This window comes from Lissotriton vulgaris, chromosome 5 (assembly GCF_964263255.1).
Source record: "Lissotriton vulgaris chromosome 5, aLisVul1.2, whole genome shotgun sequence".
In the NCBI taxonomy this organism is placed as follows: Eukaryota; Metazoa; Chordata; class Amphibia; order Caudata; family Salamandridae; genus Lissotriton; species Lissotriton vulgaris.
Genome location: NC_141693.1, coordinates 194,173,692 through 194,193,359, shown reverse-complemented (window position 1 = coordinate 194,193,359; position 19,668 = coordinate 194,173,692). Strand labels below are relative to the sequence as shown.

Sequence of the window (19,668 nt, the reverse complement as noted above, 5' to 3'; positions counted from 1 at the left end):
TCTCCCTCTCATCTTGCCATCCTCAGATCGGCTAGATCAACTTATAAGAAACACATTTTCACTGAAAAGGCACGTTCTTTCGAGCTCAACTTGAGCATACTAAAAATAGACCCAGAGTACTGTTTAACATTGTTGGAAAACAAACGTCATCTGCCCCTACTTAGTTGCTGGGCTTAACTTAGAGATGTGAATAAATTGCTAACTTCCTCTCGGACAAAAACACCAAAGTTGACTAATCCTTCCGTCTACCTCTGGTTCCGACCAGCCCCTCATATGTCCTTAACATTACCAATGACACGCCCCCTTACTAACTCCACCTTAATCACTTAACCCCCCCACTTACCTACCCACCACTAATTCTCCCGATGACAACCCTCCCAACTTACTTCTAAAAAACAATGCTTCCTGGCATAACATTCATTCTATGACTGAGCTCAAAGTGTTCAATATCATTTCAAAACTAAAGCCAACCTCACACACTAAAGATCCTCTCCCTTCTAACCTTGTTCACAAACTTAACCACATCATTGCCCCTTTTTGGACTAATATCATTAACTCCTCCCTTGTCACTGGTTGTGTCCCCGACTCCCTTCAACTCGGTTAAATCACTCCCATCTTGAAAAACTCTCTTTTGACCCTAATGGTCTTAACAATCTCCGCCCTATCTCCAACCTCCCACTTCTTTCTAAAGCCCTGGAAAAATGTGGACAAACACATAGGTAATTTAAATTTACTTGACTCTCTTCAATCCGGCTTCAGAAAAGGTTGCAGTACAGAAATCGCTATGCTAAACATAGTTGATGACATTCAGTGTTCCCTCAATAATGGTGAGACCTGCCTTCTTATACTCCTTGACCTCTCTGCAGCCTTTGATACTGTTAACCATCATTCTTCCTTACTGAACTCACTTAAAGCTCACTTCGGCCTTAATGGTCAGGTCCTCAAATGGTTCGCCTCTTTCCTTCATCAAAGAACTCAACAAATAAAAATCAAAGACTGCCTCTCCAAACCTACACCTGTCTCCCTGGGCGTCCCCCAGGGCTCTATTCTCTCCCCCTCCCGCTTTAACCTCTTTATGGAACCCCTTACCCTCATTTGGAAACACGCTGGAATCTATTATCACCTTTATGCTGATGACACCCAACTCTACTATAAGATTAAATCCTACTAAGACATTCTACATCTCAACAACACCCTGAGAAAGCTCCAAGCCTGGTTCTTGTCTAACCATCTCAAACTGAACCCTAAAAAACCAGAAATTATTCTCTTCTTTCCAAAAAACAACAGTCTCCCTATCGAAAGCTGGATCTCTGACCTCAATGTCCTCAATTGCTCGCTATCCTTATCCAACTCGGCAAAATCACTTGGATTCACTCTTCTTGATAAAAACCTTACTCTTAAAGAACATACAAAAAACTCGGCTAAAGGAGCTCTTATCACTCTTCGACACCTCAAGAAAATCAAACCCTTCATTCCATTAAATGACTTCAAATGGGTTGTCCAATCTCTAGTTTTCTCCAAACTTGACTATGGCAATGCTATCCTCACCGGAACCACTAAAGTACACCTAGCCCCCTCTTAGATCGGTTCTACACTTGGCAGCCAGGCTTATCACTGACTGTAAACGATTTGACCACATCGCTCCGACCCTCAAAGCCCTCAATTGGCTACCCATTGAAGGAAGATGCCCTTACAAGACTGCATGCATTACGCACAAAGCTCTTCACCAACAAACCCCGCTATACCTCACAAACAAACTCAACAAAGCGGGGTGCTCCCGACCCATGAGGAGCACCAATGCTCGCCTCCTCTTCCCCCCTTTGTTTAAAAAGAAATCCACCCAATCTCGCTCCTTCTTCAGAAACGCTCTGAACATCTGAAACTCACTCTTTAAGGACATGCGCAGTAACCCCTCCTACTTCAGCTTTAAAAAAGACCTTAAATCTCACCTCCTCAAAAAATACTTTGGTCCATAATTCTCTCCCTGACCCTACTCTCTACTTTCCCTTATTGATGATCCTTTGTTTTCTCCCTTGCTCTCTCCTTGCTCCCCACGTTGCACATCCCCCCTCTTTACTGCGACCTGTTTCCCCATTCTGCCCCTTCAGCATGTCCTCTATCCATTTCACCCACATCACTACCTTTATCTTTTCTCCGTAATTTCTCTCTTCTATTCCTTTAAAACTATTCTCCTCCACTTATATTATTTAGTTGTTCATGTCACGTTAATCCGCCTAGAGTTTTGGCCCCTCACTTTAATCAATTGTTGAGCTCTACCTGAGTGCTTTTACTATCTTTGTATAATTGCTCCACCTTATTCTCTCCTCTCATGAAAATTGCTCTTCCCCTTCCCTTTTTATCTCTAATCCAATTGTAGTGTTGTAATTAATTGTTTATGTTTTACCCTCATTCCCCCGTCTCATGTAAATTGCTTTTCCCCGTTCCTTTTATTTCTAATCTATTGTGGTGTTGTAGTTTGATTGTTTATGCTTTACCCAATGCAATTGTTTTTCTTAAAATTTATTGTAGTGCTTCTTCTCCTGTAAAGCACTCTGATACCCACGGCTCTAGCCAGCGCTATATATAACCTTTCACATAAATAAATAAATATGTTTCTACGCTTAAGAAGTTAAGGAGGGGAAAAAATTGTAAAAAAGAAAGGATGCCAGCCTTGTGAGCCGGGTGAGGAAAGTAAATTGTGAGAAGAAAGTGTGAGAAAGAGGAAGGAGGGCCACTTACTGTTCCATGGATGACTTAGGAGGAGGAATTGTCAAGGGTTAACTCGGGGAAGGAGAATGGTCGGGCCAGGGGGAGTGGAAGAAGGGAAAGGAAACGCGGTGACACCTACTTTCTTTGCGCGGCCTCGTAATAGAAATTGCGGGGCGAGATCAGTCAGCGTCCAGGCGGGGTTCGGGATTGTTGCAAAATTAGAATCGGAAGGGCGTCCAACTAAAAAGATGAAGGAAATAGGCATGGGCGTAGGAATTGTGGGGGACGCGGGGGACATATCCCCCCCAGATTTTGTAGTGGGGGGGACGCGGGTGACAAGGGTGGGGGGGACGAGGGGAAGAAAGTTTTTCCCCTCTCTCTTCTGTCTGTGGCAGGGCCATTGGTATGTCAAAGCTCCAGTGCTTTGACGTGCTAATGGCCCTGTACTTGACCTGTGACCTTCCCTTTTGTTCTGCTGCAAAGCTAAGGACTGTTTTCACACCTCTCCCTCGCCACACCCACTGCCTGCAGACTGCATTTCATTTCCAGATCAAGGATGAGGTAGTTTGTTGATTGCTGAGTGCAGGGCCGGCTGTAGAGTTGGTGGCGCCCAGTGCGACCATCTCTGTGGGCGCCCCAACAAACTTTTTAATTTTAAGTTATGCGGGAAAACAATGCTGGTGTAATGTTTGTTAAGGGACTCAGATTTACGGCGCTCTGAGCACATGAGAAGTAAATGTGCTATTTACTAATTTCCTGAAAACAATAAAGGTATTTGGACGAGAGGCACACAAAGTAAAGGAATAGAAAGAAGTGCCTAGAATGCAATAGGCACACACTGCTGAAAGGCATTGTGCGGAACACACAGTGACAGGTGCAAGGCTATGTGAAGCACAGCTTCTGTACGGTGCTTAAACCAATGAGACTTCTAAAATGAAATGCAATAAATTGACATCTGATGCTCTATAAGACACAAAGACAAAGTATTAGCAGGTTAGGCCGGGTTGTCCACCCACCATTTTATCCACTTTTGCAGTTTTCATATTGTGCAAACTTGGCCGAATGGGATCACAGTGCTTTATGTGAACACCAGATTATAGTACACAAGTCAGATTCATGTTTTTTCCAGGTATGGGAAAATTAAATATTTTGCCCAGAGGCACAGCATAGTGAGCCAACGCCGGGACTTTAGCCTAAGTGCCCAGTTGCAAAGTCAGAAGCTCTATGCTTTAGGCCACATCTGGTATCCTAGCCACTTCAATTCGTCGGATGGCAGACTGTGAATGCATCGAAAGCGGTGTAAAAAACAGTCCATACCAGACTGTACACACCATGACAGAAGCGGAAAACTGGTACCGGGCAGACTGTACACACCAGAGCAGCACAAGCCACAGCAGTGTAAAGAGGGTAAAAAAATAGACTGCATATAAGGGACAGCAGTTTAGACACACGAGTAGGCTATACACCAGAAGAGTAGCATAAAGAGAGATAAGGGCATACTGGACACAGCACACAGGGTCACTGGGACCCACTGGCCTGAAGGGCCCATTTTCTTTCTTGCACTGGGGTCCATGACACACTGGCAGGCCTCTGGTAGCAGGAGAGCACTGTAAATAGACAGAAGCAGACTGTCCACCGCTGTAAAGTAAGACCGTGTGGATCCGAACAGCTGTGTTAAGGGGGCAGGCTGTAAAGTAAAAACATTGACAAGCAGACTGTTCACAATAAAACATAAAGGCATGAAAAACGGCGAGACAAGGAAGGTTTGTACATACCAAAAGACAAGAGCTGTGTTTTCAGCCACAGTGCTTTGCCTCAATTTCCTGTGATGGACACTCGAGTGAAGGCCAGTGATGTTCCTCTCCTGTATCTGAGGGTTGCCCCTGCGAGGGCCCTTGGGCTTGTTGTCAGAAGCCCGAGGGTGCACGGCTGCTTAGACTAGCTGTTGTTGCACAGCACAAGCACTGGTACAGTGGTGGACTCGAGGCCCAGCAGCAGCGCTTGCTGCATGTGCAGCAGCAGAGGAGGCATCTTCAGAGGGACATACTTATTGTCCGTGTACATCCATCTGCAACCACGTGAGCGCATTTGTCCATCTTCTATTTTCACAATGTTGTGGAAATGGAAGAGGACAGTGCATGCATTTTGGTCAGAGGCAAATGACACCCCCTGAGCTTGGTGCCTGGTGCAGTGGCACCGGTCCCACCACCCTAAAGTTGGCCTTGGCTGACAGCATACTGTCCCTCCTCAGCCCAGACCCTACCTCATTTGACTGTTTCACACTGCGCAATTCCGCCACTCAAAGCCTAATGTTTTGTTGGAATGTTTATTTTGAGCAGTTGAACCTTTCCCTGGAACATGAGAACAATTAGCATCAAACATAGTCTAAGCTATCTTGCACTATGTTGTGTCAATGTGCTGGTCTGTCCTAATATTTATACAAATAACTATTTAAATACCACTATTTTGTCTTATTTCTTTTATAGCGCTAATCAACCCAATCCAGGCTGTTGGAGCGCTTTAAATCACACATCCATATTATACATTCACAATAAACCATATGTGTGTAAATCAATTTACAGGATGTGTTACATAAGATAGTGAGGGTTACAAGGTGTAGGAGTCACATGTCCTTTCCTTTATAATTCGTTTTGCTATAATATACGGATTACAATTCATGAACTGCACGTAAATAAAGGATATCTGTGTTAAAAATAATAACCCATATAGGAAATATTCATCATCTGTATATCACATTATGTGCTTTGCGTGAGACATATTAACCCTCTATGCTACATTGATTCAAAACTGGGACTAGACAAAACAACTGACTCTCCAGCAAGAGCATTCACCTCCAGAGTTATTTTATCATTATTATCATTATTTCCTGAGATTTACTGGTACGTAAAGAGCACTGCACCAGGTGCCTTAACCCCATAAGATATTTTAAAATGCAGAATTTCTAAACAATTAAGCAGAACAGATATACAGCCATGTTTCTCCTTATTGCCAATTTCTTTCTGGCAGAGTTTTAATACATAAATGTATAAGTGAAGGCCTAGTCCTTGCACAGGGGTTGCATCACTTTTTGGCACAACTTTGACGCAAACTCTAATTTGTTAAATATTGTAATGCGCTCAAATGTACTCATGATAGACCTGCTTAACATATGCGAGGTCTTAGAATCTGATGTGATTTTTTGTGATATTATTTCCATTGAGGTCATGTGTTGTGATGTTGCGTGCGATGTCATGCGCTGTGATGTCACTTACATACTGCCTAGCTTGGTTAGTGCCCCACTTCTTTTTTTAGGACTTGTGCCCTTTTGGGAGAAGTTTATTAGAGAAGTGGTGTTGGCGGTTGTGGGAGGCTGGCTTAGGATATGGTGCACATTGCACATTCTCTGGAGTGAGGCACCTTGCACTAATACAGGCAACCCGTATGGTGATTATAGTGGTCTTTGATAACCATATAAAGCTCTCAAAGTGGTAACTGTGGAGAGAAGCCTTCAGGCTTATCTTGAAGGAGTGTAAAGCAGCTTGTTTTGCCACATTAATCAAGAGTGTAGATTAGATGAAAAAGAACCACACAATGTTTATAAACAAAGGCTTTTTATTATGCAACACAATCACTAACACATTGGTATATCTTCTACCCAGAGATATCAACAATACACACAAGAATACTTCAAAATGATTAGGTAAGTAGCACAAATATACACTGGTGTCCAGGGGAACACCAAACCATATGCGAAGAAAGTGCAATGCAAACTTCAAGGAGAATGGGACCTGGACCAGAAAACTCATAGGAGATGGGAACACAAGGAACTACCCAATGTAAGTACCCAGGAACCCCAAGGGGCTGTGTGCAGAGTAGAAACACAGCCACATGCCTGATGGATGCCAATGAAGAAGTTGTGGTTGCAGTTTTACAGAAGAAGGACCCTTCCCAGAGGACCAGAAAAAACACTTTAGAAGTAATCCCACCCATGGATGCCCCAGGAACCAGGTTAACTTCACAAGGGAAGCCAGGTGCAAAGGGGTGAATTGACGTCGGAACCTACCATAGATGACAAAGGAAGACTTCAAAGAAGATGCCTCTGAAGAAGCATGTGAAGGTGTCCAGTGGAATCCAAGAATGGATTCTTGAAGAAAAGAACCTGCAAGCAGAGGGGATAGAGTCTATCCCACTCTGAAGTGACCAGGAGGCACAGAAGCACATTCTCCACCGATGTTGGGAGGTTCAAAAGTGAAGACGGTGACCGTGCTGCTGCAGCTGCGAGGACCAGGAGATGCTGAGGCAGACCAGGAGGCATGCACGAGCTGTCCCATATTGGGTGTCGGTGTTCAGGTGGTCCGTGTCTAGCAGGAGGACCAACAAGCCTTGGTAGCCGCAAATGGCATGGAAAGCAAACAGATGCAAACATTGGGACCAGTAAGATCCAAGCGACTCACCAAGTGCAGGAGAGTCAGAGCAGGACCTGAGCAAGCAGGCAAGCCCACTGAAGCAAAGGAAGACCCTCAAGAGGACCCACATGCCGAAGGCACAGGAGTCACAAGAGGACTTCAGGCAGCTCACAAAAGATGGAGGCCCACAGTGCAGAGGATGCAGTGAGGATGCTGATATTTGAGGGATGAGGTTCTGAAGGGTCTTGTAGCCCAAATATCCCTGGAGTGCAGAGCCAACAAGCCTTGGCAACAGCAATTCATCGCAGTGCATATGAGTGGTCCCAGCGGCTTCAATGAGATATACTGTCCTCAAAATTGCAGAGATGACAGTTCAGGCCTCTAGGGGCTGTAGAATCAGAACCTGTGTTGCTGGGCCACGTGAAGTCCATTGGATGACAGGAGCAGCAGACCGGTCAGCTTTGTTGCAGTGCCTTCAGATGCAGGGGAGTGGCAAGGGAGATTACTTTGGATGTCCTTGATGCCCACAGGCCTTTTGGAGAACTTTAGTGATGCACAAACACAGACGACGCAGAAGACTTTAAGAACAGAGGGACCAGGAACAACAGGAGCCTTCCTTGATGCAGTCTCGGGTCCAGTCAAAGTTCGGCGAAGTCCAAGTGCCCAAACGATAGAAGAGTGTCTTCGTTTCAAAGGCGAGTCTTGTTCCAAGAAGAATCTGAGGACCTACCCACGGGGGGAGCCCTTAAGTACCCTAGGGAAAGGGTTGCAACGACTTTGGGGTCCCTCCCAGAGGCGGGGCTGGACAGAGGGGAGGATACTCCCCTTTTCTTTGTCCATTTTCGTGCCAAAGTGGAAACCAGGGGTTCCTGAACTGTCTCAAACAGAAGTATGCAAGACAGGCACAAATTTGGGCCTTCGAAGTAGTCTGGTGCCACTGGCAAGCGCCCCCACCCCAGCCCAATATAATAAGTCCTGTCTGGGAGGTGGTCACACCTCACCGTGACAGGAAACCTATTGTTCTACCTTCCCTTGCTTAAGTTGAGCTCAGTAGCAGGAGGGCAGAATCGTGTCTGTGGTCGGCAACACTAGGTTGCTGGCAGACCCTGAAAGGCTGTTACTTGGAGTACTAGGGGGTCATCTAAGGAGCCCCCAGTTCTTGGGATCATTCTTCTAGCACCAGAGTCAGTGTTGGGGTATGATTCCAACACGTTTGATACAAAACATGACCAGGTCCAGTGCAGCCATTATTTAGTTAGACATCTCATTATAACTGATATCCACTATATACCTTAAAATGGCTGATCGCTCTTACAAAGCCTGGAGAATCAACTCCAGGGCCTGTAGGGGCACCCTCACATTTGTAACCAAGCATCCTGCCTACCATAGGAGTGACATAGTTTTTAAGTGCAGTGACCTCAGATATAAGGAACTTAAATCTGTTGTGTAAGAGGTGCAAGCACCATCTCACACAGGCTGTAATGGCAGGCCTGTAGTCAAGTTTAAGTGGACTCCCACTGGTGGCAAAAAACATGCTGCATACCTTTGTGGCACATACTAGCGACGTATAATGTTACTCCAGTAGCCAATTATGGATGTACCAAAGTACTTACCAGAGCCAATTTTGGGCATAGAGCACAGTTGCTAGCGTACTGATTAGTAGGATCCCACCAGACTACAGTCAAAACACACTGACCCCAGGAAAAAAGTGGGGGTAACCATGAAAGCAGATCCTACTTTCCTACACCCCCCACCCCAAACGTAAAGATGAGGCTAACCATGCCCATTCAAGGCTTCTTTGTCTTAGTTGAAATATCTGGAAAGTCCATCTTTGTTGGCATGGTTACTCCCAAGTCTATGTTCCACTGAAAAGTCCATCCCCTGTAGGGAAATGGACTACCTCAGAAGTTTGGGTTTTTCACCCTTCATCTGTTTAAACCATAAGAGGGGCTTATGGTCTGTCTGAACAATGAAGTGAGTGCCAAACAGGTATGGCCTCAACTTCTTCAAGGTCCTGACCACAGCTAAGGTCTCTTTCTCAGAAGCTGATCAATGCTTCTCCCTGGGGGTCATCTTTCTGCTTATAAAATCTACTGGTTGACCCTGGCCCTCTGCATTAAACAGTGACAATACTGCACCTATCCCTATCTCAGAGGCATCAGTATGGACAATGAATGGTTTGAAGTAGTCTAGACTTTGCAGAATTGGAGCAGAGCACAGTGCTTGCTTCAGGTTATGAAATGCCTTCTGACAGCTAAATGCTAGATATGCTGCACTATAAGCTTTCAGACCTGTTAAGACTTTATTCACCAGTCTCTGAAATGTGGTAGGTGCATTTTTGAAACCAAAAGTCATCCCCATAAATTGATAATGTCCACTGGGGGTTGAAAATGCTGTTTTAGGTTTGACATCCTCATTGATTCTGATTTGAAAATAAACAGCAGTCAGGTCAAATGTACTGAGCTATTTGGCAGGGGCCAAAGTATCAATCAGTTCATTTGCCCTTGGAATTGGATGGGCATTAGCCCTAGTGACTGCATTGAGACCTCTATAGTCATCACAAAAACTCATTTCTTTCTTACCATGCTAGCTGTGAGATTTGGGTACAAGGACTACAAGACTAGCCCAAGGGCTATCTGAAGCCTCAATGACTCCCAACTCAGGCATCTTTTGGACCTCTGTCCTGATGCAGTCTCTGACAAGGTCAGGCTGTCTGTACATTTTACTCTTCACAGGCATGCTGTCACCTTCATGGGTACACCAGGTGGTTTGACTGGGTGTCAGAGAAAAGAGACCAGAAAACTGAGAACCTGTCTACAATTAGCTTGCTGTTGATCAGTGAGGCTGTCTGCCAAGGCTTCTCCTTCAACTGATCCGTCGTCAGGGTCCTGAGAGAGGAGATTAGGGAGAAGATCACTCTCTTCCTCCTGTCTCTCATCAGTGGCCATGAGCAAGCTCATTTCAGCCCTGTTAACAAAAGGGTTTGAGCGAATCACATGAAGTACCCTGTGGGGACTTCTTGGAGTACCTAGGTCAACTTGGGGCCACTCCACTTGTCCTAGAGAGCGGCTGGGGCCACAAGCCCCAACACCCACTCTTTCTGTCCTGGCTGGTAAACAGTAAGTACAGCCTTTTGGTCATGTCAAGCTTTCTGAAGCTCCTGGCTGGCCTCAAGGTTTTTGCTGGCCGCCTTCATATGCTTAGCCATGTGAGAACGCAGGCCCAGAACATAGTCTGCTTTGTCCTGTTTAGGAGGCTTGAGAGGTTGCTCCCATCCTTCTTTGACCATACATAATGGACCCCTAACTGTAGGTCCAAACAGAAGTTCAAATGGGATGCAGCCCACCCCTTCGGAGGAACCTCTCGGTAGGGAAAGAGAAGGCATGGTAGTAAGACATTCCATTTGCCCATCAGCTTTTCTAGGAGTCCCATGATCATACCTTTGAGGGTCTTGTTGAACCTTTCAACAACCCCATTGCCCTGTGGATGGTAGGGTGTGGCAAACATAGTTCACACCACACTTTCAACATAGCAGTGATGTAGCTAGACATGAAGTTAGTACTTCTGTCTGACAATACCTCCTTAGGGAACCCAACTCTGAAAAAGATTCCCAGGAGTGCCCTGGCCACTACAGGAGCTATAGTGGTCCTAAGGGGACTAGCCTCTGGATATCTAGTGGCATGGTCTACCACCACTAAGATAAAACTATGTCCAGATGCTGTTGGAGGGTTTAAGGGACCTGCAACGTATATCCCTACCCTCTCAAAGGGAACCCTAACCACTGGCAGAGGGATTAAGGGGGCCTTTGTAGTGCCACCTGACTTACCACTGGCTTGGCAGGTGACACAGGACTGACAAAACCTCCTGGTGTCCTCAGACATGTGGGGCCAATGAAAGTAAGGGACAAGCCTGTACCAAGTCTTGCTTTGCCCAAGATGTTCTGCAGGGGGAATGTTGTGTGCCAGGGTCAATAAGAAACCCTGAACTTCATAGGTATGACCAACCTCCTGGTTGCACCAGGCTTGGGGTCTCTACTTACAGAAAACAGGAGCCCTTCTTCCTGATAAGTCATGTGTGACCATTCTGAAATGTCCTGCTTCATCAGCAGCAGCTTGATGTCTGAATTGTTCAAGAGAGGGGCAGGCCTTCTGCTCCAGACTGGTCTTCCCTCAAAGGACCCCTGGCCCCAGTTTCTCCGCCTTGTCAGGCCCAAGCTCCTCTAGTACAGCTCCTTCACAAGAACTGAGATCATCTCCTTGAGGAGGCTGATTCTCATTGTAAGTCTGAGAGGAGGATACATCTTTATCCTTCTTGCTCCTTCTCTTGGGAGCTGGTAGGGTGTGGAAAACTTATAGTTTACACCGCATTCTTTCAACATAGCAGTGATGTAGCTAGACATGAAGTTTGTACTTCTGTCTGACAATACCTCCTTAGGGAACTCAACTCTGACAGAGATTCCCAGGAGAGCCCTGGCCACTACAGGAGCTGTATTGGTCCTAAGGGGACTAGCCTCTGGATATCTAGTGGCATGGGCTACCACCACTAAGATAAAACTATGTCCAGATGCTTTTAGAGGGTTTAAGGGACCTGCAATGTATATCCCTACCCTCTCAAAGGGAACCCTAACCACTGGCAGGGGGATAAAGGGGGCCTTTGTAGTGCCACCTGACTTACCATTGGCTTGGCAGGTGACACAGGACTGACAAAACTCCCTGGTGTCCTCAGACATGTGGGGCCAATGAAAGTAAGGGACAAGCCTGTACCAAGTCTTGCTTTGCCCAAGGTTTTCTGCAAGGGGAATGTTGTGTGCCAGGGTCAGTAAGAACCCCCTGGACTTCATAGGTATGCCCAAACCTCCTGGTAGCACCAGGCTTGGGTCTCTACTTTCAGAAAATAGGAGCCCTTTTTCCTGATAAGTCCCGTGGGACCTACTGAAATGTCCTGCTTCCTCAGCAGCAGCTTGATGTCTGAGTTGTTCAAGAGAGGGGCAGGCCTTCTGCTCCAGACGTAAGTCTTTCCTCGAAGGACCCCTGACCCCAGTTTCTCTGCCTTGTCAGGCCCAAGCTCCTCTAGTACAGCTCCTTCACAAATACTGAGATCATCTCCCTGAGGAGGCTGATTCTCATTGTAGGTCTGAGAGGAGGATACATCTGTATCCTTCTTGCTCCTTCTCTTGGGAGCTGGTTGGTCCATTTCTTCAGGATCCAGGGCTCCTTCAGTGCCTAACTTCTTGGCCTCAGCCCTAGAGACAGCAAAGACACTGGCTGAAATTCCCATCATTTCTACATGAGTCCTGAACTCCACTTCAGACCAGTCTGATGTTTCCAAATGATTGCCCAGTAGACAGTCCACAGGTAGGTTGGTGGATGCCACAACTCTCTTTGGGTCAGTTACCCCTTCCCAGCTGTGAAAGACATCTGCCATTGAATCATCTGTCCTGGTATTGTTAGCATCGGTCACTTGGTAAATCTGTCCAAGTAGAATCTGCTTGGTAAACACAAGTTTTTCTGTCACCACAGTGACACTGGTCCCTGTATGCCACAGCTTCCTGACCATTGATGAGAGGCTGTTGTCTGAATTTGCCCAAGTTAGTGGGACTTAGAATAAGGGTTGGGAGCTCAGTGCCACCATCACAGAATAAAACAGCCTAAATGGGTGTCCTGACTAGGCCAGAACCCACTTTAGTACACAAGGTTAACCCAGCTAAACTCTTGGGGGCCCTACTACAACCATTGCTATCGTTAGTGGCACTAGGAGGTTTAGGAGTAGTAGTAGCAGTATTGGTGCTAGACTTAGAGCAATTGGCATCCTTTGTCCTTTTACGTTTTTCCTTACACAAATAGCACCAAGGTTCTTGTTAGAGTAGGAAGCGGAATGGGACCTACCCCCAGAGAAAGATTTTTGAGGACCTTCAGAAGACTCTTTTCTTTAGATTTCTCCCCACCTTTCTCTTGGGCCTTAGAGTAATCTTCATTTGGTCTAATTACTTTGTGAATCGAAGTATACTTGCAAACTGTGACTACATGCCTGCCTTTATCAATGTTTCACTACAAAACGATGCAATTGTATTCTTTTAACGGAGTGTACGGTTCCAGACAATGGTCGATTTGTATCGGGACACTGGAAAGTCCAAAAGGTTGTCCCTGTCCCCCCCAGAAATTAAGTGTCTCCTACGCCCCTGGAAATAGGGCTGTAGGTACGGGGATGGTGAGGGGAAGAGAGACCACGTGGGAAGGAGAGTCGGTAAACTTACATGTATAGTAGAGATCGCAAGAACCGCAGAGTAAATCACTGGGGGCTGAAGCAGCCGGGATCAGTCTGCTGTTCCGGCTTGGGTCCAGAGCGTAAGTGATTCACCAGACGCTCGGATTGTAGTGGTTAAGGGAAGCTACGGGGACGTGCCTGTAATGACGTAGGTAGGTACGCCAGGAATACTACTAAAAAGGGGAGAGAGACCCGAGGCGGGTTGTGTCCTGGAACGAAAGTCTGTGGTGAAAAGATCAAATGAAGATCAGTTACGATCATTAGACTGATGAAAGAAAAATATTTTTTTCATTTTTGAGCCATGTTACATAACAGTGGTTAATGTTTGGAGCAAAAAAACATAAATGAAAATTTGGGCATATACAGTAATTTATAGAAATCTGTATGGATACATATAAAATTCAAATGTTGCAGAGAAACTTAATTGTACCAAGTGGGTGTGCGCAGCTCACAAAGTCCAACAGACCAATGTAGGTAGAAAAGTAGCTTCTTTATTTGAAAATGTTTCTCTTAAAAACATAGATTTTATACAATCCAGCCAAAGCATTTCGTTCCCATATAGGCAACTTCTTCAGGGCAAGAACACTAATATATCGGAATATACCAATCCCAGAGTAAATGTGCCAAACTTGTCTACAAAGCGATAGTCGGTCACAAAAGATGTAATGCTCCCAAATTATCCTGTTAAAGATAAAAAGGAAATTCCAATCCACAAATCAGAACTACAGATAGATCCAACTGTGATATGTTGGACTCATCAACTGCAATCAATGGTCTGGAAGTAGCTACGATGAGCACCCAGATCCCTCCAAGATATGGAAATCGCGATAGGTCAAGACAGGCGTAGGTGGAACTCTAGTATGCAATCAGACCAACTCTGTGGAACTGTACTTCAAATGTTGCACGAGAAACACCAAATTAACAAGAATGAAACAAAAAAGAGGTTATTCGCATAGGACGTACAAGGCAAAAATAATGAAATATTCCATAGTTACTCAAACCGATCACAGTAATTGTTAAGCATGGGTGGAAAATCCATTCCGCTCGCGGATTTTGCGGATTTTCGGTAAATTCCCAATCTGGGAGATTCGCGAATTTCCCGCAAAATCCGCGAGCGGAACGGATTGGGTCAAAAGTTCAAGCTGACTTTTGTAACTCTTTTAGAATGGCGCCGGCAAGCTGCCAGAGCCATTCTAAAATAGTTACAAAAGTCAGCTTTAACAGGAAGCTCTAATCAGACCCCCCAGGATATAGCGGCATGGATTGGCAAATTTAGCGGCACAAAAATGAAAATTTAGCGGCACAAAAATGGAAATTTAGCAGCATTTAGCGGCATTTTATTTTGGGTTTTTTGCAACACCAAACACAGATATCTTACTGTTTGAGTTATTTGACAACATGGAGCTATGTACATTTTGTTTATTTACAATTCATCCCATTTGTTTTAGGTAAAAGGCATGTTAATCTTGGCCATGTACGTTCAGTTCTTCAGAGCACTCCAAGTCTAGACCAGTATTGTGTTGCTGGTTATAATGTAAAAACAATAATGCCCGGATCGATTGTTCTGAAAGGGACCGTCGTCTGGAAGAGAGAATAATTTTGTATATGCTGTTGCTCCTTTCAGCATCTGCAGAGCTTGTTACACAGTCTTTGTACACAGCTGCAAGTTGGGAAAGAGCTGGAATGCGGTCAGCCAGCCCACGCCAAAAGAGGTCGGTGTCAAGAAGTCCAGAAACAGACGCCTGCACTGCTTCTGGCCCTACATTTTCAAAGTACAGGCGAAGCTCCTGATCGGGAACTTCGCTGAAACCAGGGATGGCTGAATAGGCAGTCTTGTCATTAGGCAGGATGCAGAGCCGAGCAGGGTTAAAAATGCACACTTGTTTTAAGAATTGTATGCCTGGCTGGGCCTCCCCCATGTATTTGGCCACCTTTTCTAATGAATGTTCAAAAGCTTCATTAAGCTGGGCTGTTATTTTTTTTTTCTGTGCCAGACTTAATTTTGCCCCTGCAGTGGTCCGTAGAAATGGCTCTAGTGACTCCACAGTGAGGACTGAATTGTTGGTTAGGTTCATGTGGAGGTCCTCTAAATAATCGTATACCTTCATGGTCACTGGTGTCTGGCTCTGGAATAACTCCATCAGGTTCAAAATGCTTTGGCATTTTTCTGCCACAATGTCCAATTGGACCTTTATGCACTCCCTTTGGTCGGTGTTAAAAATCTTCTGTAGGTTTTCAAGGGAGTCTGGGGGAGACTTGCTGAGTTGCATCTCTGACTCCACAAACCCAGCATAGGCCTCAAAGTGCTTGCAGTGGTACTGGACAGCGGCAAACCAGGAATTCCAGCGAATACTGCAAGGATCAGGTGCCACCCGTGCCTTCATCCCATGGTTCTCTGCAAGATGGTGCAAGTACCTTCTCTTTCTGCTGCCGGCCATGTAAAAGATGCGGGAGAAGTACAGCAGGAAAGCATTTAGCTCCACAAAAGGCTTCCTAAATGACTCTCCAACAAGATTCATTATGTGTGCCAAGCAGGTGATGTGGATGGAGTTTGGGTACAGATTCCTCAACACTGTGTTGAATGCCTTGAGCATGTATGCCGCGTTGTCAGTGTTGAAGGAAACAACGTTCTGAAAGTCTATGCTGTACTCTGTGAGCACCTTTACAACCGCTTGCGCTACAGTCCCATGGTTGCACTGGGATAGGAAGACTGTGTCCACCAGGTAGGTATGGATCTGACGAGCCCCCTGCGGAGAGACTGCTGCAACTAGCACATTCAAAACACACCGCCCTTCGACATCTGGTGTTTTGTCAAAGATAACGCTGATCTTCTGATCTTTCAAGAGCTCTTTCAGCTCGTTCTTGGCACTTGTATATCTCTCTGGGAGATACCGTTCTTGCAGCTGATGACTCCCAGGTATCGCTCCACCATTTCGTACTCGCTCGTGCAGGAACTTGCGCAACACAGGGTGGTCGGTTTTGCTGAGCGGAATGTTCAACGCGGTGCAGACGTTAACCCACTCAGTTATCATTTCGTGATTTGCGACACCGGCAGCTGTACTCTTGGTGAATAGCGAGTTCACTGTCATCTGCCGTGCACGCTTCGGCGAAGATTGAAGGTCAGGATCATCTGAACAGCGCTTCAAATGTTTTTGGGACCGCACATGCATATCCACAGTGTGTTTCCGGATGTGGTCCACCGCCACATTGCACACACTGCAAAACAGCACCCCACCATCAGCGTGCATCACATTGCTGTAGTCTCTGGCCCGGTCTGCTGCGGTTATCTGGGTGGGCAGATGTGATCTGTGCTTCACACCCTTTGCAAGCTGCACAAACTTATCCATTCTGCTTTTCTTGTGGTGGCTTGTGGCTCCCTTGTAAAACAGAAGATCTCCCGGTTGTGGCGCAGTCAGTTAAGTCACCTACAAAGATAGTTGGTATTACTAAAGGCACCTCAAAGGGGGGAAAGGCAATTGTTGAAAGGAAAGTTCAGAAAGCGCCGGTGCTCAACGATAAGAAATGCATGCAACCCTGGAGCACAAGTAAAGTGACAAACGTGATGGGCCATAACTGCAATGGTAACTGCCAGTCCCCGAACGGTGTTGAGCAAACAGACAGAGAAAACAGCAATTGCCCCAAACCAAAATAAACAAATAAGAAATTCTCCTGAGGTGCCCACAACCCCAAACTTACCAGTGCGCTGCGGCAGCTGACCCAATTCGGGCTCTTTCAACAGCAGATCCTTCCCAGTGATGCTCTGTAAAAGAAACCAAGTAAAGAGTTAGGAAACTCACCAGGTGCCCACAACCCCAAACTTACCAGTGCGCAGCGGCACCTGGCCCAATGGCAAGTAAAAATTAATGCCAAAGGGTCAAGATTCAGGACATAAATTCAGTACAGTGCAGAGAACACAACAATTCCCCAGAACCAAAACAAACAATTATGAAATTCCCCACAGGTGCCCTCAACCCCAAACTTATGGGCACCCCCAAACTTACCAGTGCGCTGCGGCAGCTGACCCAATTCGGGCTCTTTCAACAGCAGATCCTTCCCAGTGATGCTCTGTAAAAGAAACCAAGTAAAGAGTTAGGAAACTCACCAGGTGCCCACAACCCCAAACTTACCAGTGCACAGCGGCACCTGGCCCAATGGCAAGTAAAAATTAATGCCAAAGGGTCAAGATTCAGGACAAAACTTCAGTACAGTGGCAGTAAAAAAAAAAATCAGGCCAAAGGGTCAAGATTCAGGACAAAACTTCAGTACAGTGGCAGTAAAAAAAAAATCAGGCCAAAGGGTCAAGATTCAGGACATAAATTCAGTACAGTGCAGAGAACACAACAATTCCCCAGAACCAAAACAAACAATTATAAAATTCCCCACAGGTGCCCTCAACCCCAAACTTATGGGCACCCCCAAACTTACCAGTGCGCTGCGGCAGCTGACCCAATTCGGGCTCTTTCAACAGCAGATCCTTCCCAGTGATGCTCTGTAAAAGAAACCAAGTAAAGAGTTAGGAAACTCACCAGGTGCCCACAACCCCAAACTTACCAGTGCACAGCGGCACCTGGCCCAATGGCAAGTAAAAATTAATGCCAAAGGGTCAAGATTCAGGACAAAACTTCAGTACAGTGGCAGTAAAAAAAAAATCAGGCCAAAGGGTCAAGATTCAGGACATAAATTCAGTACAGTGCAGAGAACACAACAATTCCCCAGAACCAAAACAAACAATTATGAAATTCCCCACAGGTGCCCTCAACCCCAAACTTATAGGCACCCCCAAACTTACCAGTGCGCTGCGGCAGCTGACCCAATTCGGGCTCTTTCAACAGCAGATCCTTCCCAGTGATGCTCTGTAAAAGAAACCAAGTAAAGAGTTAGGAAACTCACCAGGTGCCCACAACCCCAAACTTACCAGTGCGCAGCGGCACCTGGCCCAATTGCAAGTAAAAATTAATGCCAAAGGGTGAAGATTCAGGACAAAACTAGTACAGTGACAGTAAAAAAAAATCAGGCCAAAGGGTCAAGATTCAGGACATAAATTCAGTACAGAGAACACAACAATTCCCCAGAACCAAAACAAACAATTATGAACTTCCCCACAGATGCCCAGCCCAAAATTTAGCCCGGCCGGGGGCCCGCCGCGTGCCCCTTGTGCGGCGGGCCCCCACAACAGATCAAGTAAATATTTTAGCCCGCCCGGGGGCCCGCCGCGTGCCCCATGTGCGGAGGGCCCCCACAACAAGGCCAAGAAAAGAATTATGGCCCCCGGGGGCCCGCCGCGTGCCCCTTGTGTGGCGGGCCCCCACAACAGATACAGTAAATACATTTGGCCCGCCCGGGGGCCCGCCGCGTGCCCCATGTGCGGCGGGCCCCCACAACAAGGCCAAGAAAAGAATTATGGCCCCCGGGGGCCCGCCGCGTGCCCCTTGTGCGGCGGGCCCCCACAACAGATACAGTAAATACATTTGGCCCGCCCGGGGGCCCGCCGCGTGCCCCATGTGCGGCGGGCCCCCACAACAAGGCCAAGAAAAGAATTATGGCCCCCGGGGGCCCGCCGTGCCTCTTGTGCGGGGGGCCCCAACAACAGATACAATAAATACATTTGGCCCGCCCGGGGGCCCGCCGCGTGCCCCATGTGCGGCGGGCCCCCACAACGAGGCCAAGAAAAGAATTATGGCCCCCGGGGGCCCGCCGCGTGCCCCTTGTGCGGCGGGCCCCCACAACAGATACAATAAATACATTTGGCCCGCCCGGGGGCCCGCCGCGTGCCCCATGTGCGGCGGGCCCCCACAACAAGGCCAAGAAAAGAATTATGGCCCCCGGGGGCCCTCCGCGTGCCCCTTGTGCGGCGGGCCCCCACAACAGATAGAGTAAATACATTTGGCCCGCCCGGGGGCCCGCCGCGTGCCCCATGTGCGGCGGGCCCCCACAACAAGGCCAAGAAAAGAATTATGGCCCCCGGGGGCCCGCCGCGTGCCCCTTGTGCGGCGGGCCCCCACAACAGATACAGTAAATACATTTGGCCCGCCCGGGGGCCCGCCGCATGCCCCATGTGCGGCGGGCCCCCACAACAAGGCCAAGAAAAGAATTATGGCCCCCGGGGGCCCGCCGCGTGCCCCTTGTGCGGCGGGCCCCCACAACAGATACAATAAATACATTTGGCCCGCCCGGGGGCCCGCCGCGTGCCCCATGTGCGGCGGGCCCCCACAACAAGGCCAAGAAAAGAATTATGGCCCCCGGGGGCCCGCCGCGTGCCCCTTGTGCGGCGGGCCCCCACAACAGATAC

At 47.2% G+C, this 19,668-nt stretch overlaps 1 protein-coding gene across 2 annotated transcripts in view; it reads left to right on the top strand.

Moving 5' to 3' along the window:
- The window catches only part of LOC147710457 (ficolin-1-like), a 511,385-nt gene that overhangs the window by 351,452 nt on the left and 140,265 nt on the right, over positions 1–19,668 (top strand). The window lies entirely within an intron of this gene.